The sequence below is a fragment of the Pleurodeles waltl genome, chromosome 5 (assembly GCF_031143425.1).
Source record: "Pleurodeles waltl isolate 20211129_DDA chromosome 5, aPleWal1.hap1.20221129, whole genome shotgun sequence".
Classification (NCBI taxonomy): domain Eukaryota; kingdom Metazoa; phylum Chordata; class Amphibia; order Caudata; family Salamandridae; genus Pleurodeles; species Pleurodeles waltl.
Window position 1 is genome coordinate 795000755 of NC_090444.1, and position 23538 is coordinate 795024292.

The window sequence follows — 23538 nt, forward strand, 5'->3', positions numbered from 1 at the left end:
GCGAGGAGCAGAAGAACAGAAGATAGAAGAGCCAAGAAGAAGGTAAAGAAGAAGAGGAGCAGAAGAACAGAAGAGAGAAGAGCCAAGAAGAAGGTAAAGAAGAAGAGGAGCAGAAGAACAGAAGAGAGAAGAGCCCAGAAGATGGTAAAGAAGAAGGGGAGCGAGGAGCAGAAGAGAGAAGAGCCAAGGAGAAGGTAAAGAAGAACACAGAAGAAGAATACCGATGAAGAACACAGAAGAAGGACAAAGAAGAAGAAAGCACACGCAGGTCGCGGTGCAGAAGAGAAGGAAGGAACACAGATGAAGTACAAAGAAGAAGAATACAGATGAAGACAGAAGAAAGCACACGCAGGTCGCGGTGCAGAAGAGAGGGAAGAAACACAGATGAAATACACAGAAGGAGAGCACAGAAGAAGAGCACAGATGAAGAATACAGATGAAGATCACAGAAGAAGGACAAAGAAGAAGAGAGAACATGCAGGAAGGGGTGCAGGGAAGAAAGAAGAACACAGATGAAGAGTACAGATGGAGAGCAAAGAGGAAGATCAAAGATGAAGAGGGAAGCAGAAGAGGTGAGTAGCGCGGGGCAGGGCGAGGGGCTGGGCGGGGGGAGTACTTACTGTGGTTTTGCAGGACTTGCTTGGAGGGTTTAGGAGCCTGGGCTGGTGGAGCTGCAGCGGCAGGGGGAGCGACCTACCCTTGGGTCAAGGGTCGCTAACTCTGTCGCGCAGCGGCCGCCATAAGAGGCAGGAGGGGGGGAGGAGGGGTCAGCAGGGGGCGGGGGCGGGAGTGGGGCGACGAATGGGAGCAGGGGGGGCGGGGGCGAGCAGGTAGTGGCGGCGGGAAAGCGGAGGGTGGGGGGGTCAGGTAGAGGGGAGAAAAGATAGGGGGGGTTTAAAGGTGGCGGGGAGTTAGGACGAAAAGATAGGAAGATAGGGGAGGGGGGTTACAGAGGTGGAGGGGAGTGAGGAAGGTCAGAGAAAGGAGTCAGGAGCAGAACAGAAGAGAGAGGAGAGAAGAGCCAGGAAGAAGGTAAAGAAGAAGAGGAGCGAGGAGCAGAAGAACAGAAGATAGAAGAGCCAAGAAGAAGGTAAAGAAGAAGAGGAGCAGAAGAACAGAAGAGAGAAGAGCCAAGAAAAAGGTAAAGAAGAAGAGGAGCAGAAGAACAGAAGAGAGAATAGCCAAGAAGAAGGTAAAGAAGAAGAGGAGCAGAAGAACAGAAGAGAGAAGAGCCCAGAAGAAGGTAAAGAAGAAGGGGAGGGAGGAGCAGAAGAGAGAAGAGCCAAGGAGAAGGTAAAGAAGAACACAGAAGAAGAATACCGATGAAGAACACAGAAGTAGGACAAAGAAGAAGAAAGCACACGCAGGTCGCGGTGCAGAAGAGAAGGAAGAAACACAGATGAAGTACAAAGAAGAAGAATACAGATGAAGACAGAAGAAAGCACACGCAGGTCGCGGTGCAGAAGAGAGGGAAGAAACACAGATGAAATACACAGAAGGAGAGCACAGAAGAAGAGCACAGATGAAGAATACAGATGAAGATCACAGAAGAAGGACAAAGAAGAAGAGAGAACACGCAGGACGGGGTGCAAGGAAGAAAGAAGAACACAGATGAAGAGTACAGATGGAGAGAAAAGAGGAAGATCAAAGATGAAGAGGGAAGCAGGAGAAGAGGTGAGTAGCGCGGGGCAGGGCGAGGGGCTGGGCGGGGGGAATACTTACTGTGGTTTCGCAGGACTTGCTTGGAGGGTTCAGGAGCCTGGGCTGGTGGAGCGGCAGGGGGAGCGACCTACCCTTGGGTCAAGGGTCGCTAACTCTGTCGCGCAGCGGCCGCCATAAGAGGGAGGAGGGGGAGAGGAGGGGTCGGCAGGGGGCGGGGGCGGGAGTGGGGCGACGAATGGGAGCAGGGGGGCGGGAGCGAGCAGGTGGTGGCGGCGGCAAAGCGGAGGTGGGGGTGTCAGGTAGAGGGGAGAAAAGATAGGGGAGGGGGGTTTAAAGGTGGCGGGGAGTTAGGAAGAAAAGATAGGAAGATAGGGGAGGGGGGTTACAGAGGTGGAGGGGAGTGAGGAAGGTCAGAGAGAGGAGTCAGGAGCAGAAGAACAGAAAAGAGAGGACAGAAGAGCCAGGAAGAAGGTAAAGAAGAAGAGGAGTGAGGAGCAGAAGAACAGAAGAGAGAAGAGCCAAGAAGAAGGTAAAGAAGAAGAGGAGCAGAAGAACAGAAGAGAGAAGAGCCAATAAGAAGGTAAAGAACAAGAGGAGCAGAAGAACAGAAGAGAGAAGAGCCCAGAAGAAGATAAAGAAGAAGGGGAGCGAGGAGCAGAAGAGAGAAGAGCCAAGGAGAAGGTAAAGAAGAACACAGAAGAAGAATACCGATGAAGAACACAGAAGAAGGACAAAGAAGAAGAAAGCACACGCAGGTCGCGGTGCAGAAGAGAAGGAAGAAACACAGATGAAGTACAAAGAATACAGATGAAGACAGAAGAAGGCACACGCAGGTCGTGGTGCAGAAGAGAGGGAAGAAACACAGATGAAATAAACAGAAGGAGAGCACAGAAGAAGAGCACAGATGAAGAATACAGATGAAGATCACAGAAGAAGGACAAAGAAGAAGAGAGAACACGCAGGACGGGGTGCAGGGAAGAAAGAAGAACACAGATGAAGAGTACAGATGGAGAGCAAAGAGGAAGATCAAAGATGAAGAGGGAAGCAGGAGAAGAGGTGAGTAGCGCGGGGCAGGGCGAGGGGCTGGGCGGGGGGAGTACTTACTGTGGTTTCGCAGGACTTGCTTGGAGGGTTCAGGAGCCTGGGCTGGTGGAGCTGCAGCGGCAGGGGGAGCGACCTACCCTTGGGTCAAGGGTCGCTAACTCTGTCGCGAAACGGCCGCCATAAGAGGGAGGAGGGGTCAGCAGGGGGTGCGGGAGTGGGGCGACGAATGGGAGCAGAGGGTGCGGGTGCGAGCAGGTGGTGGCGGCGGGAAAGCGGAGGGTGGGGGGTCAGGTAGAGGGGAGAAAAGATAGGGGAGGGGGGGTTTAAAGGTGGCGGGGAGTTAGGAAGAAAAGATAGGAAGATAGGGGAGGGAGGGTTACAGAGGTGGAGGGGAGTGAGGAAGGTCAGAGAGAGGAGTCAGGAGCAGAAGAACAGAAGAGAGAGGAGAGAAGAGCCAGGAAGAAGGTAAAGAAGAAGAGGAGCGAGGAGCAGAAGAACAGAAGAGAGAAGAGCCAAGGAGAAGGTAAAGAAGAAGAGGAGCAGAAGAACAGAAGAGAGAAGAGCCAAGAAGAAGGTAAAGAAGAAGAGGAGCAGAAGAACAGAAGAGAGAAGAGCCAAGAAGAAGGTAAAAAAGAAGAGGAGCACAAGAACAGAAGAGAGAAGAGCCCAGAAGAAGGTAAAGAAGAAGAGGAGCGAGGAGCAGAAGAGAGAAAAGCCAAGGAGAAGGTAAAGAAGAACACAGAAGAAGAATACCGATGAACAACACAGAAGAAGGACAAAGAAGAAGAAAGCACACGCAGGTCGCGGTGCAGAAGAGAAGGAAGAAACACAGATGAAGTACAAAGAAGAAGAATACAGATGAAGACAGAAGAAAGCACACGCAGGTCGCGGTGCAGAAGAGAGGGAAGAAACACAGATGAAATACACAGAATGAGAGCACAGAAGAAGAGCACAGATGAAGAATACAGATGAAGATCACAGAAGAAGGACAAAGAAGAAGAGAGAACACGCAGGACGGGGTGCAGGGAAGAAAGAAGAACACAGATGAAGAGTACAGATGGAGAGCAAGGAGGAAGATCAAAGATGAAGAGGGAAGCAGGAGAAGAGGTGAGTAGCGCGGGGCAGGGCGAGGGGCTGGGCGGGGGGAGTACTTACTGTGGTTTCGCAGGACTTGCTTGGAGGGTTCAGGAGCCTGGGCTGGTGGAGCTGCAGCGGCAGGGGGAGCAACCTACCCTTGGGTCAAGGGTCGCTAACTCTGTCGCGTAGCGGGCGCCATAAGAGGGGGGAGGGGGAGGAGGGGTCAGCAGGGGGCGGGAGTGGGGCGACGAATGGGAGCAGGAGGGGCGGGGGCGAGCAGGTGGTGGCGGCGGGAAAGTGGAGGGTGGGGGGGTCAGGTAGAGTTGAGAAAAGATAGGGGAGGGGGGCTTAAAGGTGGCGGGGAGTTAGGAAGAAAAGATAGGAAGATAGGGGAGGGTGGGTTACAGAGGTGGAGGGGAGTGAGGAAAGTCAGTGAGAGGAGTCAGGAGCAGAAGAACAGAAGAGAGAGGAGAGAAGAGCCAGGAAGAAGGTAAAGAAGAAGAGGAGCGAGGAGCGAAGAACAGAAGAGAGAAGAGCCAAGAAGAAGGTAAAGAAGAAGAGGAGCAGAAGAACAGAAGAGAGAAGAGCCAAGAAGAAGGTAAAGAAGAAGAGGAGCAGAAGAACAGAAGAGAGAAGAGCCAAGAAGAAGGTAAAGAAGAAGAGGAGCAGAAGAACAGAAGAGAGAAGAGCCCAGAAGAAGGTAAAGAAGAAAGGGAGCGAGGAGCAGAAGAGAGAAGAGCCAAGGAGAAGGTAAAGAAGAACAAAGAAGAAGAATACCGATGAAGAACACAGAAGAAGGACAAAGAAGAAGAAAGCACACGCAGGTCGCGGTGCAGAAGAGAAGGAAGAAACACAGATGAAGTTCAAAGAAGAAGAATACAGATGAAGACAGAAGAAAGCACACGCAGGTCGCGGTGCAGAAGAGAGGGAAGAAACACAGATGAAATACACAGAAGGAGAGCACAGAAGAAGAGCACAGATGAAGAATACAGATGAAGATCACAGAAGAAGGACAAAGAAGAAGAGAGAACACGCAGGACGGGGTGCAGGGAAGAAAGAAGAACACAGATGAAGAGTACAGATGGAGAGCAAAGAGGAAGATCAAAGATGAAGAGGGAAGCAGGAGAAGAGGTGAGTAGCGCGGGGCAGGGCGAGGGGCTGGACGGGGGGAGTACTTACTGTGGTTTCGCAGGACTTGCTTGGAGGGTTCAGGAGCCTGGGTTTGTGGAGCTGCAGTGGCAGGGGGAGCGACCTACCCTTGGGTCAAGGGTCGCAAACTCTGTCGCGCAATGGCCGCCATAAGAGGGAGGAGGGGGGGAGGAGGGTCAGCAGGGGCGGGAGTGGGGTGACGAATGGGAGCAGGGGGGGCGGGGCGAGCAGGTGGTGGCGGCGGGAAAGCGGAGGGTGGGGGGGTCAGATAGAGGGGAGAAAAGATAGGGGAGGGGGGTTTAAAGGTGGTGGGAGTTAGGAAGAAAAGATAGGAAGATAAGGGAGGGGGGGTTACAGAGGTGGAGGGGAGTGAGGAAGGTCAGAGAGAGGAGTCAGGAGCAGAAGAACAGAAGAGAGAGGAGAGAAGAGCCAGGAAGAAGGTAAAGAAGAAGAGGCGCGAGGAGCAGAAGAAGAGAAGAGAGAAGAGCCAAAAAGAAGGTAAAGAAGAAGAGGAGCAGAATAACAGACGAGAGAAGAGCCAAGAAAAAGGTAAAGAAGAAGAGGAGCAGAAGAACAGAAGAGAGAAGAGCCCAGAAGAAGGTAAAGAAGAAGGGGAGCGAGGAGCAGAAGAGAGAAGAGCCAAGGAGAAGGTAAAGAAGAACACAGAAGAAGAATACCGATGAAGAACACAGAAGAAGGACAAAGAAGAAGAAAGCACACGCAGGTCGCGGTGCAGAAGAGAAGGAAGAAACACAGATGAAGTACAAAGAAGAAGAATACAGATCAAGACAGAAGAAAGCACGCACAGGTCGTGGTGCAGAAGAGAGGGAAGAAACACAGATGAAATACACAGAAGGAGAGCACAGAAGAAGAGCACAGATGAAGAATACAGATGAAGATCACAGAAGAAGGACAAAGAAGAAGAGAGAACACGCAGGACGGGGTGCAGGGAAGAAAGAAGAACACAGATGAAGAGTACAGATGGAGAGCAAAGAGGAAGATCAAAGATGAAGAGGGAAGCAGGAGAAGAGGTGAGTAGCGCGGGGCAGGGCGAGGGGCTGGACGGGGGGAGTACTTACTGTGGTTTCGCAGGACTTGCTTGGAGAGTTCAGGAGCCTGGGCTTGTGGAGCCGCAGCGGCAGGGGGAGCGACCTATCCTTGGGTCAAGGGTCGCTAACTCTGTCGCGCAGCGGCCGCCATAAGAGGGAGGGGGGGGAGGAGGGGTCAGCAGGGGCGGGAGTGGGGTGACGAATGGGAGCAGGGGGGGCGGGGCGAGCAGGTGGTGGCGGCGGGAAAGCGGAGGGTGGGGGGTCAGGTAGAGGGGAGAAAAGATAGGGGAGGGGGGGTTTAAAGGTGGCGGGAGTTAGGAGGAAAAGATAGGAAGATAGGGGGGGGTTACAGAGGTGGAGGGGAGTGAGGAAGGTCAGAGAGAGGAGTCAGGAGCAGAAGAACAGAAGAGAGAGGAGAGAAGAGCCAGGAAGAAGGTAAAGAAGAAGAGGAGCGAGGAGCAGAAGAACAGAAGAGAGAAGAGCCAAGAAGAAGGTAAAGAAGAAGAGGAGCAGAAGAACAGAAGAGAGAAGAGCCAAGAAGAAGGTAAAGAAGAAGAGGAGCAGAAGAACAGAAGAGAGAAGAGCCAAGAAGAAGTTAAAGAAGAAGAGGAGCACAAGAGCAGAAGAGAGAAGAGCCCAGAAGAAGGTAAAGAAGAAGAGGAGCGAGGAGCAGAAGAGAGAAGAGCCAAGGAGAAGGTAAAGAAGAACACAGAAGAAGAATACCAATGAAGAACACAGAAGAAGGACAAAGAAGAAGAAAGCACACGCAGGTCGCGGTGCAGAAGAGAAGGAAGAAACACAGATGAAGTACAAAGAAGAAGAATACAGATGAAGACAGAAGAAAGCACACGCAGGTCGCGGTGCAGAAGAGAGGGAAGAAACACAGATGAAATACACAGAAGGAGAGCACAGAAGAAGAGCACAGATGAAGAATACAGATGAAGATCACAGAAGAAGGACAAAGAAGAAGAGAGAACAAGCAGGACGGGGTGCAGGGAAGGAAGAAGAACACGGATGAAGAGTACAGATGGAGAGCAAAGAGGAAGATCAAAGATGAAAAGGGAAGCAGGAGAAGAGGTGAGTAGCGCGGGGCAGGGCGAGGGGCTGGGCTGGGGGAGTACTTACTGTGGTTTCGCAGGACTTGCTTGGAGGGTTCAGGAGCCTGGGCTGGTGGAGCTGCAGCGGCAGGGGGAGCGACCTACCCCTGGGTCAAGGTGGAGTGGAGGATACACCCCATATGCACTGTATCACATATTGTGAGTCCCTGATTTACATGCACGACAAGTAAACAATACACCTTGTGCAACATACACAAAGTGAGATGTTCTGAGATCACTTCAAAGAAGCCTCACTGGGCCAGCAGCTCCTACCTTCTGCATGGTACAATCTTATGCAGAAAACTTGGCTGGCGGGAAAGCTAACTTTCTGCCAAATTTGGTGTAATTCTGTCCAGCAGTTTGGGTTGTAGTCATGTTCAAAATTCCTATGGGAAAATGCATAGGGAAAACGCATTTTGGGATCCTCTATTTCCGTGGCCCCCGCTTGTTAGATCACCCCAAAAATTTTAAGACAGCAGCTGAACCGACTGAACTATAGGTTTTGGAAATATCGGGTAGATTCGTCAAGAGGCGCCAAAGTTATTAGCAAAACATAAAATGATCTTCCCATGGAAACTAGGATCTAAATACCGACTGGTGACCGCCAGTAGATAATTTACATATTTATTTTTACAAATGGGGTCTTTGATTGGCAGTCAGGTTACCCCCTGCCCAAGCAAGGACCCTCACTCTAGTCAGGGTAAAGGAGAATCACCCTCATCTAACCCCCACTCATCCCCCTGGTAGCTTGGCACGACAGGCAGGCTTAACTTCAGAGTGCTAGGTGTAAAGTATTTGTACCAACACACACAGTAACTTAATGAAAACATTACAGAATGACACAACACAGGTTTAGAAAAATAGAGAATATTTATCTAAAGTAAACAAGACAAAAACTACAAAAATCCACAATACACAAGCCATAATATCAATTAAAAACCAAAAGGAGTCTTCATGTAATTTTAAACACAACGCTAATGCTGTTAGTGTGGAAATGTACCTGAGTGCATCAAAAATAACCCTGCACGGGCAAGTGTGCGTCAACAAGGGCTTGCAATGCGTTGATATCACTCACTAGTGAGACTGTGCGTAATTTCTCCTTCAGTTGAGTCGGCGTGCGTCATTTCTTCTCTCCACAGGAGAGCAATGCGTCGATTCAAACCGGACTCTCGGGTCTGGGCAGGCCTTGCGTTGTTTTTACACACCCAGCGATGTTTGCGTCGGAAATCCTGCCGCAGGATGATCCGAAAACCACGCAGCGCGGGTTGCGATCTCACTAGCCTCCGTCAGTGATGCTGCGTGTTGTTTCTCCAGCCACGTGTGTCGATCTTTCAGTTGTGCTGCAGGCGCGCATCGATTTTCAGGCGCGGATCGGAATTACGTCGATCTTTTTCCGGCATAGTGGTCGGTGCATGGATTTCTCACTCTTGTTCTGCCAGCTTCTCCTTTCAGGGTTCCAGGAACAGGATGGGCACCACTTGTCAGAGTAGGAGTCTCAGCAGAGGCTCCAGGTGCTGGCAGAGAGACGTCTTTGCTGTCCCTGAGACTTTAAACAACAGGAGGCAAGCTCTAATTCAAGCCCTTGGAGAGTTCTTCACAAGAAGGCAGGCCCACAAAGTCCAGTCTTTGTCCTCTTGCACAGGCAGAAGCAGCGACTGCAGGATAGCTCCACAAAGCACAGTTACAGGCAGGGCAGCTCTTCTTCCCCAGCTCTTCAGCTCTTCACCAGGCAGGGGTTCCTCTTGGTTTCCAGCACTGTTCTGCAGTCTTTGGTTTTGGGTGTCCTTCTTATACCCATTTTGCCCTTTAAAGTAGGTTTACTTCAAAGAAAGGTCTCTCTTGTTTGTGAAATCCTGCCTTGCCCAGGCCAGGCCCCACACACACACCAGGGGGTTGGAGACTGCATTGTGTGAGGGCAGGCCCAGCCCTTTCAGGTGTGAGTGACCACTCCTCCCCTCCCTCCTAGCACAGATGGCTCATCAGGATATGCAGGCTACACCCCAGCTCCCTTTGTGTCACTAGAGAGAGGTGCAAACAGCCCAACTGTCAAACTGACACAGACAGGGAATCCACAAACAGGCAGAGTCACAGAAATAGTTAAAGCAAGAAAATGCTCACTTTCTAAAAGTGGCATTTTCAAACACACAATCTCAAAATCAACTTTACTAAAAGATGTATTTTAAAATTGTGAGCTCAGAGTCCCCAAACTCCACATGTCTATCCGCTCCCAAAGGGAATCTACACATTAATCATTTTTAAAGGCAGCCCCCATGTTAACCTTTGAGATTGATAGGCCTTGCAACAGTGAAAACCAAATTTAGCAGTATTTCACTATTAGGACATATAAAAGACCTCAGTATATGTCCTTCTTTAAACATACACTGCACCCTGCCCATGGGGCTACATAGGGCCTACGTTAGGGGTGTCTTACATGTAAGAAAAGGGAAGGTTTAGGCCTGGTAAGTGGGTACACTTGCCAAGTCGAATTTACAGTTTAAAACTGCACACAAAGACACTGCAGTGGCAGGCCTGAGCCATGTTTACAGAGCTACTAATGTGGGTGGCACAACTAGTGCTGCAGGCCCACTAGTAGCATTTGATTTACAGGCCCTGGGCACCTCTAGTGCACTGTACTAGAAATTTACCAGTAAATAAAATATGCCAATCACGGATGAACCAATTACATACACATTTTGTATAGGTGCACTTGCACTTTAGCACTGGTTAGCAGTGGTAAAGTGATCAGAGTAACAAAAACAGCAGAAACAGAGTCCAGCACACATCAACAACCTGGGAAACAGAGGCACCAAGTTAAGGGAGACCACGCCAAGGATAAAAAGTTGAACACATGTCCCCCCCAGCTGAAAGTGGGGAGCAACTACCCAACCTCATGGGAGTTCTCATCACTAAGGCGGAAGAATCTCGACAGACCATCAGCATTGGCGTGTTCTGTACCAGGGTGGTGTTCCACCGTAAATTCCATCTCCTGTAGGGAAATGGACCACCTCAACGGTTTTGGATTCTCACCCCTCATCTGCATTAACCATCTGAGGGGCGTGTGGTCAGTCTGAACCCGGAAGTGAGTCCCAAACAAGTAGGGTCTTAACTTCTTCAGCGCCCAGACCACAGAAAACGCTTCACGTTCTTTGGCACTCCAACTACGTTCCTTAGAACTAACCTCCTGCTAATGAAGGCTGCGGGTTGATCTAGGCCCTCTTAATTAAGCTGTGAGAGTACTGCTCCAATACCATGCTCTGAGGCGTCTGTTTGCACAACAAACTCTTGGAGTAGTCAGGTGCCTTCAGCATGGGTACTGTGCACATGGCAGCCTTCAGGGCATCAAAAGCGGTCTGGCAAGCCTCTGTCCAGATCCCCTTCCTTGGTTGTTTCTTAGAAGTCAACGCAGTCAAGGGGGTCACAATGGTACCATACTCCTTGACAAACCTCCTGTAATAGCCACTGAGGCCTAAAAAGGCCCTCACCTCAGCGTGGGTCTTGTGAGGCTCCCAAGCCAGAATGGTGTCAACGTTTGGCTGTAGGGGTGACACCTGGCCACTCCCTACCTGGTGTCCCAAGTACACCACAGAACTCTGCCCTATTTGGCACTTGCTTGCCTTAAAAGTGAGGCCTGCCTTCTGCAGGGTCTCTAACACTCTCCAGAGGTGTTGCAGGTGTTCCTCCCATGTGGAACAAAAAACAGCAATGTCATCCAGGTAGGCGGCACTGAACTCATCCAGCCCAGCCCACACCTGGTTGACAAACCTCTGAAAGGTGGCAGGGGCATTTTTCATCCCAAAGGGGATCACTTTGAATTGAAAGTGCCCTTCTGGGGCAGAAAATGCAGACCTCTCCTTGGGCCCCTCAGACAAGGCAATCTGCCAGTACCCATACTTTAAGTCAAACGTGCTGAGGTACTTGGCAGCTCCCAACCGGCCTATGAGCTCATCATCTCGGGGGATGGGGTGTGCGTCAGTCTTGCTGACCACATTGAGTTCCCAGTAGTCCACACAGAACCTGAGTTCTGGAGTGGAACCAGGTGCAGCAGCTTTCGGGACCTATACCACTGAGCTGGCCCAAGGATTGCTGGAATGCTCAATAACCCCTGGGGTTAACATTTTGCATACTTTATCCTTAAAGCTAGCCCTGACCCTGTCAGTCACCCTGTAAACATTCTGTTTAATGGGTAGACTTTTCCCAGTGTCCCCATCATGTGTGCACAAGTGTGTGACCCCTGGGAGCAGGGAAAACAGTGAGGCGAACTGTCCCAACACCTGGCGACAGTCCCCCTGCTGTTCTTCAGTCAGGGAGGGGGAGAGGATCACTCCCTCCACAGACCCATCTTTTTCTCCTGCAGACAGGAGGTCAGAAAGAGGCTCACTCTCCTCCACCCCATCATCTGTTGCAAGGAGCATGGACAGTTCAGTCCGCTCGAAGTGTGGCCTGGAGCGGTTCACATGCAGGACCCTTAAAGGGTTCCTTGGAGACCCCAAGTCCACCAGGTAGGTGACTTCACTCTTGCGCTCTTCCACCTCAAATGGCCCATTCCACTTATCCTGGAGGGCCCTAGGCTCCATCGGCACCATCACCCACACTTTTTGACTAGGTTGAAACTCAACCAGAGTGGCATTCTGGTCATACCACCATTTCATATCCTCCTGGCTTGCTTCTAGGTTCTCCTGTGTGAGACCCCTGAAGCGGGCAGTCTGGTTTCTCAATGCCAGCATGTAGCTAAATACATCCTGGGGGGTTTACTAGGAGCTTTCGCCAAAGCCTCTTTCACCAGACTTAAAGGTCCCCTCACAGGGTGGCCATAGATCAGCTCAAAGGGACTAAACCCAAGTCCCTTTTGAGGCACCTCCCTGTAAGCGAACAGAAGGCATGGCGAGAGGATGTCCCACTTCTCAAGGGCTCTGACAGGTGCGGTTGAATCACTCAAGGTGCAGTTGAATCCCTCAACCAGACCATTACTTTGAGGGTGGTAAGGTGGGGTAAACTTGTAGGTTACCCCACACACCTTCCACAGAGACTTCGTATATGTTGATATGAAGTTGGTACCCCTATCATATACCACTTCCTTGGGGAACCCCATGCGGATGAAAACCCCGTCAGTGCACGACCCACCACAGGGGAAGTGACCGACCTAAAAGGAATGGCTTTTGGGTATCGGGTGGCATGGTCCACCAAGACCAGGATGAACCTGTTGCCCATGGCTGCCTTGGGATCCAGAGGCCCCACAATGTCAATGCCTACCCATTCAAAGGGAGTACTAACAACAGGTAAAGGTTGGAGGGGAGCCTTGCATTTCCCCCCACTCTTTCCACTTGCCTGACAAGTTGGTCAAGACCTACAGTGTGCAGCAGAATGCTTGTGCATCTGGGGCCATTAGAAGTGGGAGACAAGCCGCTTGCAGGTCTTGTCCTGCCCCAGATGTCCTCCCAAAGGCACATCATGAGCCAACCCCAGTAGGAAGGCCCTGAAGCACTGGGGTACCACCAGCATACGAGCTGACCCAGGATCAGGAGCCTTAGGCTCACTACACAGGAGGCCGTCCTCCTGCCCGGGCTGCAGGCTGCTGCCACAGATGCTCTAGAGTAGGGCAAGTTTTCTGTGCCTCACAGAATGCCTCCCTGGTGGGTCCCCCTTCCTGCTGCCACTGCTACACCTCAGGGACCTCACCAAGTTTAGCCACCCGTTCCCCTGTAGGCTCCGGGGTGTCACTCTCAGGCTCCGCCTCCTCCCGGACCGTGGGGACTTCTGGGGCTGGCTTCCCACGCCCCCTGCCCTTCCTCTTCTTGCAGTCCCCTGGGCCACTGTTTCAGGCTCCAGGGGCTCTTGACCACCCTGACAGGCTGCCATTGACAGGGTGGATACACATACCAACCCAAGCAGACCCAACATCTCTAAGTGAGACCTGTGTTCCACCTCCTTCCCAGGGGAATCCTCCAGGTCATTGCCTAGCAAACAATATACAGGCATGGTTGGGCTCACAGCTACCTTCAAGGAACCTGAGACACCCCCCCCATTCAAAGGGAACCTTCCCCCCTCTGCACAGGCGCTCTGAGTTGTCCACTGCAACTACTTGGTGAAGTACCCGGGGATCAATCTGCTCTTCAGTCACCAGCTGACGCCTCACTGTAGTCAAACTGGCTCCTGTGTCTCTCAGGGCCTCCACCCTCTGTCCATTGATGGTCACTCACTGCCTGTACTTTTTAGTGTTCTCAGGCACAAGGGTTCTCTGGACCATTTCACTGTCCCCTAGTGAGACAAGGGTAATCTCAGATGGCTCCCACCCACTCGGAACCAACTCCTCCCCAAGCGCTACACTAGCCAAACCCTGGGGCTGCGCACCAGTGGGTGCAGGTGTACTCTTGGGGCATTTGGAGGTCCCCCTCACATGACCCACCTGGTCACATGCACAACACTTATGTGGGGGTCCCCCTGCCACTGGCTTCCCTTTGGAGAACAATGGATTCTTCTCACTGGGGTGTTGGGAATCTTTACCCTGGGAATCAGTTTTGGGCCCTTTGGAGAACTCACCCTGTTTACCCACACCCCCCTTTCTTCTGAGGGGGACTGTAGGAGGTGTGCCTGGCTTGTAGTGGGTACCAGAGGTACTTACACCTTGTGCCAGGTCCAGTTATCCCTTATTAGTGTAGAAGAGGTGTTTCTAGCAGCTTAGGCTGATAGAAGGTAGCTATGGCAAAGCAGCTTAGGCTGAACTAGGAGACATGTAAAGCTCCTACTATACCACTTATATCATATGCACAATATCATAAGAAAACACAATACACAGAGTTACTAAAAATAAAGGTACTTTATTTTTATGACAATATGCCAAAAGCATCTCAGTGAGTACCCTCAGTAAGAAGGTAATATATATACACAAGTTATATGTACACAAACCAAAATTAGGTAAGTAATAGCAAGAAAAGTAATGCAAACAGTGTAGACTCACAATAGGTTGCAATAGGAACATATAGGTATAGGGGCAGCACAAGCCATATACACCAAAAGTGGAATGCAAACCACAAATGGACCCCAGACCTATGTGAGCTTGTAGAGGGTCGCTGGGTCTGTAAGAAAACAGTGAGGGTTAGAAAAATATCCCACTCCAAGACCCTGAAAAGTAGGGGTAAAGTGCACCTACTACCCCCAGAGAGCACAGAAGTTGTGATGGGGGATTCTGCAGGAAGAACACGCACCAGCAGTGCCCTGACAACGGATTTCCAGACCTGAGTACCTGTAAGACAAGGGGACCAAGTCCAATAGTCGTGACAGTGTCGAGAGGGGGCAGGAGCCCAGGAAATGCCAGCTGAAGGTGCAGGGAAGCTGCCATCGGTTGGAAGAAGCTTGGAGTTCTGCAAGAAAGAAGCGGACTAGGAACTTCTCCTTTGGAAGAGGGATGTCCCACGTCACAATGAAGCTTGCAGAGGTGTTCCCACACAAAAAAACTGCAAACAAGCCTTGCTAGCTGCAAGGGTCGTGATAGAGGTTTTTGGGTGCTGCAGGGGCCTAGGAGGGACCAGGATGTTGCCACTTGGAGGAGGAGACAGAGGGGACGCTCAGCAACTCAGAGAGCCCTCACAGAAGCAGGCAGCACCCACAGAAGTACCCCAACAGGCACTTGGAAGCAAAGTGACCCAGAGTCCATGCAAAGTCACAAAAGGGAGTCCCACGACGCCGGAGGATAACTCAGAAGGTTGTGCACTGGAGGACAGAGTGCTGGGGACCCAGGATTGGCTGTGCACAAAGGAAATCCTGGAAGGGTGCACAGGAGCCGGAGCAGCTACAAATCACGAGGTACACAGCTTTGCAGTCTAGCGTGGGGAGGCAAGGACTTACCTCCACCAAACTTGGACTGAAGAGTCACTGGACTGTGGGAGTCACTTGGACAGAGTTGCTGTGTTCCAGGGACCACGCTTGTCAGGATGAGAGGGGACCCAGAGGACCAGTGTTGCAGTCTTTTGGTGCCTGCGTTAGCAGGGGGAACATTCCGTCGACCCACAGGAGATTTCTTCGGAGCTTCTGGTGCAGGGTGAAGGCAGGCTACCCCCAGAGCATGGACCACCTGGAAACAGTCGAGAAAGCCGGCAGGATTAGGTGCTACAATGTTGCTGGTAGTCGTCTTGCTACTTTGTTGCGATTTTGCAGGCGTCCTGGAGCAATCAGCGGTCGATCATTTGGTAGAAGGTGAAGAGGGAGATGCAGAGGAACTCTGGTGAGCTCTTACATTCGTTATCTAAAGAATTCCCCAAAGCAGAGACCCTAAATAGCCAGAAAAGGAGGTTTGGCTACCAAGGAAGGAGGATTGGCTACCAAGAGAGGTAAGAGCTTATCAGAAGGAGCCTCTGACATCACCTGCTGGCACTGGCCACTCAGAGCAGGCCAGTGTGCCCCGAACACCTCTGTTTCCAAGATGGCAGAGGTCTGAGACACACTGGAGGAGCTCTGGGCACCCCTTTCCTTTGTCCAGTTTCGCGCCAGAGCAGGGCTGGGGGATCCCTGAACCGGTGTAGACTGGCTTATGCAGAGATGGGCACCATCTGTGCCCATGAAAGCATTTCCAGAGGCTGAGGGAGGCTACTCCTCCCCAGCCCTTCACACCTATTTCCAAAGGGAGAGGGTGTAACACCCTCTCTCAGAGGAAATCCTTTGTTCTGCCTTACTGGGCCAGGGCTGCCGGGACCCCAGGAGGGCAGAAACCTGTCTGAGGGGTTGGCAGCAGCTGCAGTGGAGACACCAGAAAGGCAGTTTGGCAGTACCCGGGTTCTGTGCTAGAGACCCGGGGGATCATGGAATTGTCACCCCAATACCAGAATGGTATTGGGGTGACAATTCCATGATCTTAGACATGTTACATGGCCATGTACCACCAGGTGAAGGTTAGACATATAGGTGACTTATAAGTTACTTAAGTGCAGTGGTAAATGGCTGTGAAATAACGTGGATGTTATTTCACGCAGGCTGCAGTGGCAGGCCTGTGTAATAATTGTCAGAGCTCCCTATGGGTGGCAAAAGAAATGCTGCAGCCCATAGGGATCTCCTAGAACCCCAATACCCTGGGTACCTCAGTACCATATACAAGGGAATTATATGGGTGTACCAGTATGCCAATGTGAATTGGTAAATTTAGTCACTAGCCTGTTAGTGACAAATTTGGAAAGCAGAGAGAGCATAACCACTGAGGTTCTGGTTAGCAGAGCCTCAGTGAGACAGTTAGGAATCACACAGGGAACACATACAGGGCACATACTTATGAGCACTGGGGCCCTGCCTGGCAGGGTCCCAGTGACACATAGACTAAAACAACATATATACAGTGAAATATGGGGGTAACATGTCAGGCAAGATGGTACTTTCCTACACAACCCCCCCCCCCCCCCAAACGAAGGACAATAAGACTAGCCATGACCTGATGAGTCTTCATTGTCTAAGTAGAAATATCTGAAGAGTCCATCTGCATTGGAGTGGGTACTCCCAGGTCTATGTTCCACTGTATAGTCCATTCCCTGTAGAGATATGGACCACCTCAACAATTTAGGGTTTTCACCTTTCATTTGTTTTAGCCAAAGTAGAGGTTTGTGGTCTGTCTGAACAATAAAGTGAGTGCCAAACAGGTATGGCCTCAACTTTTTCAGTGCCCAGACCACAGAAAAGGCCTCCCTCTCTATGGCAGACCAACGCTTTTCTCTAGGGGTCAACCTTCTGCTGATAAAAGCAACTGGTTGATCCTTGTGCTCAGAATTCAGTTGTGATAAAACTGCCCCTACCCCTAATTCAGATGCGTCAGTTTGAACAATGAATTTCTTGGAGTAACATGGGCTTTTTAGGACAGGTGCAGAGCACATGGCCTGTTTGAGCTCCTCAAAAGCTTTCTGACAGCTAGCTGTCCATAATACCTTTTTAGGCATTTTCTTACTTGTGAGATCATTGAGAGGGGCTGCTATGGAGCCATAGTTTTTAATGAATCTCCTGTAATACCCTGTGAGGCCTAAGAAGGCTCTCACCTGGGTCTGAGTTGAAGGGGGAACCCAATCCATGATTGTCTGGATTTTCCCCTGCAGTGGTGCAATCTGTTCTCCACCTACCAGGTGTCCCAGATAAACCACCTTTCCCTGCCCTCTCTGGCACTTTGAGGACTTGATAGTGAGGCCTGCCTTTTGCAGGGCCTCCAAAACTTTCCAAAGGTGGACCAGGTGCTCATCCCAGCTGGAGCTAAAGACAGCAATATCATCTAGATATGCTGCACTAAAAGCCTCCAACCCTTGCAGGACTGTGTTCACCAACCTCTGAAAAGTGGCAGGTGCATTCTTCAAACCAAAGGGCATCACTGTAAATTGGTAGTGCCCTCCTATAGTTGAAAATGCAGTTTTGGGTTTAGCATCTTCTGCCAATTTGATCTGCCAATACCCTGCAGTCAAATCAAAGGTGCTAAGATACTTGGCAGATGCCAGTGTATCAATGAGCTCATCTGCCCTGGGTGTAGGGTGAGCATCAGTTTTTGTTACCTGATTGAGACCTCTGTAGTCTACACAAAACCTCATCTCCCTCTTTCCATCTTTGGTGTGAGGTTTTGGTACAAGCACCACAGGGCTAGCCCATGTGCTTTCAGAAGGCTCAACCACTCCCAGATCCAACATTTTCTGCACCTCTTGTTTAATGCAGTCCCTGACATGGTCAGGCTGCCTATAAATCTTACTTTTGACAGGCAAGCTGTCTCCAGTATCAATTGTGTGTTCACACCAGGATGTTGTACCTGTGTCAGAGTCACCAGATCCTCGGGGTCTGTGCACGTTCCCAACACTTCCACCACAAGACAGCTCCAATACTCTGATTAGATTTATCACAGAGTCTAAGAGAGTCCAAGTGGGGAAAAGGGGATTAGGACGGGAACAGCTGGGAAGGAGAACTGTAGGAAGCAAAAGGTTAAAATACAACATCAAAATTACATCTCATGAAATCAGTACCATGCTAAAACTCTAAGCTTCGTCTTTTCCGAAAAACATGAACAACCCTAGAATAGTCCTAAAACTGACTAGGCTTTAGATGAGCGAATGCCTGAGGAGGAAACAGGAAAAGTTAAATAGGACTTTCAGATTCGAGTACTTTCTTTAGCATGAGAATCAGGAAACACTCTGAGCAATTTCTAAACAACCATATGAATCTCCTTTTAAGAATATATATCAGGAACACACAGCATTACATCTAGAACTCTGGTATTGTTGTGTTCATCTCAGAAAAAACATTGGGAAGTGAATTGCGCACATTGCAGATTTTTATATGAGTATTAAACACCATAAAGGATTGTGCACCATGAAATCACACAACGTAGATTCAAGGAATAAATCACGCAACGTGTCAACTTGAAATGCTACCAAGAAAATGTCTTAGAATAGTAGCGCACAGTAATTTACATTATTTATACACAAGGAAAGAATTGCGCGTCTTGCCGATTCAAATGCCACCATACAAATGCCAAGAAATGGTAGCACACAATGAACAACATGAAAAGCACTCAGGGAAAGAATCGCGCGTCTTGTCGGTTCAAATGCCACCATGCAAATGCCAAGAAATGGTAGCGCACAATGAATAACATGATAAAACACTCAAGGAAAGAATCACGCGTGTTGCCGATTCGAATGCCACCATGTAAATGCCAGAAAATGGTAGCGCACAATGAACAGCATGAATTACACATGAGAAGTGAATCGCGCGTTTCGCCGATTCGTATGCCTCCATGTAAATGTCAAGAAAAGGTAGCGCGCGCGCAATGAACAACAAAGTTAAATGCTCATGAAACGAGTTGCACGTCTTGCCAACTCGTAAAACATCATGTAAATGTCAAAAAATATCAGCACGCAATGAACAACAATGTAATAACAAAGTCAAATCTTTATGGAATAAATTGCGCGTCCTCCCTATTTGCAAACCACCATACAAATGTCAAAAAATGGCAGCACACAAGTATTCTGTTATTCATTTAAGAATTAAAATCAAGAATATGAAAATTCTCAATTACGGTGTTGGGAAATGTCCAAACACCGTCTTACCGCCTGGAAACAGTGATCACCAATGAGAGATGAGTGCAGAAGACTGGAAAATCCAAATAGGCCGCCGGGACAGGAGCTCAGGAAGAAGCTGCTGCTCTGCACTGGGACCTCTGAATAGTGAGCACTGGAAGTTGGGCTGACTCTCTTTTATAGAGTCTTGGCCCAGCCTAGAACCATGCCCAGGCATGTTGCAGGGAAAGTCTCTAGAAGGCTCTGGAAAGGGACCACACCCTAACACACTCTGAATGTCTGCAGCAATGCATTGCAAATGTACAGTATTTATAAGCACCTTAAAAATGAATCTTTTGGATGGAATTCTGCAATGCAAAAGGTTAAACAATAACATATCATCACAATGCATAAATTACATTATCTTGCGAGTGTTGAGTTTTTGCATTCTAGATGCCCGTAGAGCGCGCACAGTTTTAGGACTATTTTAGGGTTGTTCATGTTTTTTTCGGAAAAGACGAAGCTTAGAGTTGTAGCATGGTACGGATTTCATGAGATATAGGGGGTCATTCTGACCCTGGCGGCCGGTGGCTGCCAGGGCCACCGACCACGGGAGCACCGCCAACAGGCTGGCGGTGCTCCAACGAGCATTCTGACCGCGGCGGTTCAGCCGCGGTCAGAAGCGGAAAGTCAGCGGTCTCCCGCTGACTTTCCGCTGCTCGTTTGAATCCTCCATGGCTGCGGAGCGCGCTCCGCAGCCATGAGGATTCTGACCCCCCCTACCGCCATCCTGTTCATGGCGGGAAAGCCGCCATGAACAGGATGGCGGTAGGGGGGGTCGCGGGGCCCCTGGGGGCCCCTGCCGTGCCCATGCCAATGGCATGGGCACGGCAGGGGCCCCCGTAAGAGGGCCCCACAAAGTATTTCAGTGTCTGCCTTGCAGACACTGAAATACGCGACGGGTGCCACTGCACCCGTCGCACCTTCCCACTCCGCCGGCTCGATTACGAGCCGGCATCCTCGTGGGAAGGGAGTTTTTCCCTGGGCTGGCGGGCGGTCTTTTGGAGACCGCCCGCCAGCCCAGGGAAAAACTCATAATACCCTCCGCGGTCTTCTGACCGCGGAGCGGTATAATGGGGGCGGAATTCTGGCGGGCGGCCTCCGCCGCCCGCCAGAATCAGAATCACCCCCATAATTTTGATGTTGTGTTTTAACCTTTTGCTTCCTACAGGTCTCCTTCCCAGCTGTTCCCATCCTAATCCCCTTTTCCCCACTTGAACTCTCTTAGACTCTGTGATGAATCTAATCAGAGTATTGGAGCTGTCTTGTGGTGGAAGTGTTGGGAACGTGCACAGACCCCGAGGATCTGGTGACTCTGACAGAATAGTGAGCCCACAAATTATTATCCTCCTGGTATGTGTATGTTCTCAGCATGGCCACACTGGACGAACTAGTCAAGGTTATCAACCAGCTCCGGTCAGAAGTGGTATCATCAAAGGATTTGACAAATAGTCTAGCTGAGAGGGTGAGTCAGTTACAGAATAAGGTTGAGAAGAAAGAACAAAGTCCCACAGGTGTGTCTTGGCCAGGTACTTCTTCTCAGACTTCTGGAGGTAATCCGACTAACATTTCCCTCAATGTTCCTTCAGCCATTCCTTTAGCTCCCCCAGAACGCTTCTCAGGTGATCCCTTGAAAGCGCAATCTTTTCTGGTTCAAGTGGAACTTCACTTCACCTGCAGACCACATACTTTCCCCAATGCCCAGTCTAAAGTAGCTTTCTTGTTGTCATATCTGTCTGGAGATGCAGCTACCTGGGCTATTCCTCTTGTGCGTAAAAATAGTCCCCTGTTGTACAACTGGAAAAATGTTGTTCGTGAATTTGAGAGAGTTTTCGATCGTAGAACTGTAACACAGTCAGCAGATCGTGAATTATTAGACTTACGCCAAGGGAATCAGGACTTAGGGCCTGATTACAACTTTGGAGGAGGTGTTAATCCGTCCCAAAAGTGGCGGTAAAGTGACGGATATACCACCAGCCGTATTACGAGTTCCATAGGATATAATGGACTCGTAATACGGCTGGTGGTATATCCGTCACTTTACCGTCACTTTTGGGACGGATTAACACCTCCTCCAAAGTTGTAATCAGGCCCTTAGTGTCATATTTAGCGAACCTTAATCGGCTGGTCGCTGAGACATCCTGGCCTGAAGAAAAACAAGCGGCCTTGTTTTACAGAGGACTCAAAGAGGAGCTAAAAGACATCTTAGAGCAAATCAACCCACAACCTGCAAACTGTCAACATTTAATAAACCTTGTCTTGAGGCTTGATCATCGTTTAAATGAACGAAAAGGAACGCGTGAAAAGACTGAAAAACATTCTTGGCATGCTCATGATAACAAAGACTCAAGAACTCCGAGAGAAAGAACGCCGGAACCGATGGAAATTGGAACCATCAGGAGACCATTGACCAAAGATGAAAAGGACCTACGCAGAATAAATGGGCAATGTCTCTATTGTGGGGGGAAAGGTCATTTCGCCAAAGATTGTCCAATCAAAACAAAGAGCAAGCGAGTCCCAGTTCAGAAAGTTGCAACCAATGCATCAGTCGAGTCGGAAAATCTAAAGTACTCAATTTGCAGAGAAGGGTTGCTCTTGGGTGTCACTGTGGATCCTTCACAATCCAAACATCTAAAATTGGGAATAAGAGTTCAGGTCAAGAAAAAGACCTATTTCAAGAAGGCTCTAGTCGACTCTGGGGCTACCGGAAACTTTGTTGACGCCCAATTGGTTTGTGCATGGGGGATCCCATGTATTGAAAAGAAGACCCCAGAAACCATCCAGGCAGTTGATGGAAAACTCTTGACTGGAGGTCCGATAACTCTTCAGACTGTCCCCTTGACAATAATTTGTGAAGGTAAAAATCAAAGAAAGAAACATAAAGAGGAACTCATCCTTGACGTGATCCATGCTCCCCAGTATGGGATTATCCTTGGTTTGCCATGGTTAACTCATCACAATCCAGAGATTGATTGGGCAGAACGAAAGATCGTGTTCTCATCAGTGCTATGTAAAGAACATAGGGGGTCATTCTGACCCTGGCACCGACCACGGGAGCACCGCCAACAGGCTGGCGGTGCTCCCACGAGCATTCTGACCGCGGCGGTTCAGCCGCGGTCAGAAGCGGAAAGTCGGCGGTCTCCCGCCGACTTCCCGCTGCTCGGGGGAATCCTCCATGGCGGCGGAGCGCGCTCCGCCGCCATGGGGATTCTGACACCCCCTACCGCCATCCTGTTCCTGTCGGGTCTCCCGCCAGGAACAGGATGGCGGTAGGGGGTGCCGCGGCGCCCCTGGGGGCCCCTGCAGTGCCCATGCCAATGGCATGGGCACTGCAGGGGCCCCCGTAAGAGGGCCCCACTGTGTATTTCAGTGTCTGCAATGCAGACACTGAAATACGCGATGGGTGCAAACTGCACCCGTCGCACCCCTGCAACTACGCCGGCTCAATTCTGAGCCGGCGTCCTCGTTGCAGGGGCATTTCCTCTGGGCCGGCGGGCGCTCTTTTGGAGAGCGCCCGCCGGCCCAGAGGAAATGTCTGAATGGCCGCCGCGGCCTTTTGACCGCGGTGCGGTCATTTGGCGGCTCCCTCCAGGCGGGCGGCTCCCGCCGCCCGCCGGGCTCAGAATGAGCCCCATTGTCTCCGAAGGACTCAAGAATCGGAAGTTCGCCATTCTTACATAGCTACCGCTGCAGAGAAAGAAGTTCAGTTGCCCAAACAGTATTCGTCTTATGAAGATGTAGTTGATGAGAAGGAAGCAGAGAACTTACCTCCTCATAGATCTTATGACTGTCAAATTGATCTAGTCCCAGGGGGGATACTTCCCAACTGTCGTGTGTATGCCCTGTCAGAACATGAAAATCAACATTTACGAAAATACTAGGATCAATTCTTAGAGAATGGTTTCATCCGTCCCTCTAAGTCTCCCACAGCTTCTCCTTTATTTTTTGTTCCAAAGCGAACAGAGAGATTTGAGCTTCTATCGACTATAGGGGCTTGAATAAAATCACCATCAAGAACAAATATCCTTTGCCTCTAATTCCGGTCTTACTGGAACAAGTAAAGAAAGCAAAAATCTACACGAAGCTTGATCTTCGAGGTGCTTACCATTTGGTCAGAATGAGAGAGGGTGACGAATGGAAAACTGCATTCAAAACAAGATTTGGCCTTTTTGAATACACCGTCATGCCTTTTGGGCTGTGCAATGCTCCAGCAGCATTTCAATTTTTCTTAAATGACGTTCTTAGAGAGTACCTCGATATCTTTGCCATAGTTTACATTGATGACATTTTGATCTACTCAGACAATGAGAATGAACATGTTCAACATGTCAAGAAAAATTTGGCAGCCCTTCGTAAACACCATTTATATTGCAAGCTAACCAGGTGTGAGTTTCATGTTAC